Consider the following 1682-nt stretch of genomic DNA (forward strand, 5'->3'; position numbering starts at 1 on the left):
ACAGAAAACTGTCCTCGCTGTGGATTTGCTTTAGGGGTTGACAGCCCCCAGTTTGCCCGTTTTGGTGGTGTTTTACAGAAAAATGCCTTCCCGGGGAGGAACGAGTCCTGGTTTGGGATTGCAGGGACCGGCAGAAATGGGGGGGGAAACGGTGGGTTGAGGAGTGCTGCGAAAAGAGGGGTTCAAGTGTCTCCAGCTGGGGGATCGTCAGGGATTGGGATCCTCCAAGGAAGCTCCAGCCTTTTTTGGGCTGAAAAACTCTCCTTCTGGTGAAAAAATGCTGCTGAAGACTGGCTAAATGAAGCCACAGTCGCTGCTGTGGCCAAAGGGGACGTAGAAAGCGGAGGAAAGAAGGAAAATGCAGCAGCGGCTGAAGGATGCGCCGCGAATGTGTGATTTACCTGCTTTGGGCTTAATTTGCTCTTTGTGTAGATTAAGCTATAAAAGCGGAGAGGTTTTAACCAAAAAGCCACATTTCTGACCCTTTTTTGGGGGGAAAAACAGGCCAGCGGAGCAAAACGAGCTCAGAAGAGAAGAGAGCGACAAAGGGGAGCTTTGCGAGCGCAGCCGTGCCGCAAACGGGGAAAATCCCGCGTCGTTTGGTTAACGGTTTCCCAAAAGCAGCAAAATTTAACAGAGCGGCTTCAGGGGGAGCAGGGAGAATCGGTTCAATCGTTAACGGGATCAAGCAGATTTGCTTATTAAGCAAGAAATTTTATAAAGTAGTGAGGGGGGGAGAAGCCTTGATTATATTTAATTCAGCCCCACGGCGCTCGTCGTGGGACGGGGGTCGTCCAGCAGCGTCTTCACCTCCAGGAGAGCCGTTAATTTATTTTCTATAATTAATATTTTCCAGCAAAACCTTGCTGGCTGATATCACCAAAAAATACCGTTTTAATGAAAAGAAGTCGTGAGCGCCGGCGGCTTCGTTGCAAAATTATAAGTTACTGATCAAACAGCGGCCGCGGCGCAACCTGCCAGGGTTCAGTGGGCTGCGAAAACATCCTGAAATGGCTTTTTAGGAAAATGTTCATTTCCACATCGATGCGGGGAGGGGGGAAAAAAAGCAACGACCACGCGTGGATGAGCATGGGATGGCCGAAAGGCATGATTTCAACCCAAAAATGAGGTAGACAAAAGGTAATATTGTTTATTAGACCCAGGAAAAAAAAGAGGTGGAAATGGGAAAATGAGAAGCAAAGGTGAGCTGTGATTTTTTCCGCGGGTTTTTTTGGGGTGAAATCTTGTTGGTTTTTCAGCGTGGGGGAAGGAGCTGGTGGCCACCGTCCTTCAGGCGTTCCCGTCGTGCTGAGAGCTCATTCCGAGGTGACGGGTAACAAAATTTACCGAAAACGCTTGAATTTGGAGGGGAAAAAAAAAGTCTGGGTGGTTTGTAAAAGTTGTTGAGAAAATTGGGGTAAAAAATGGTGGAAACGGTTCTGGAAACATCACCGTGCCGCCCAGGCTGTTTTTAGGAAACTGGCCCAAAAAGGGGCTCGGCTGATCCCGATTTCAGCCCGTTTGCGATGGTGGCTTAATAAAAAATAACTTTCCGGGTGCGACCGGGCGCTGCCGAGTCCTCGAGGTCCCCGCGTGTCCCCAAAGTCCCCACGCATGGCCGGCACCTCCGCCCGTTTTCCCCCAAAATACCGTTGCTCGACCAAAACGCTGTTAAAAACCGC

Source organism: Phaethon lepturus, unplaced genomic scaffold (assembly GCF_000687285.1).
Source record: "Phaethon lepturus isolate BGI_N335 unplaced genomic scaffold, ASM68728v1 scaffold26468, whole genome shotgun sequence".
Taxonomy (NCBI): Eukaryota; Metazoa; Chordata; class Aves; order Phaethontiformes; family Phaethontidae; genus Phaethon; species Phaethon lepturus.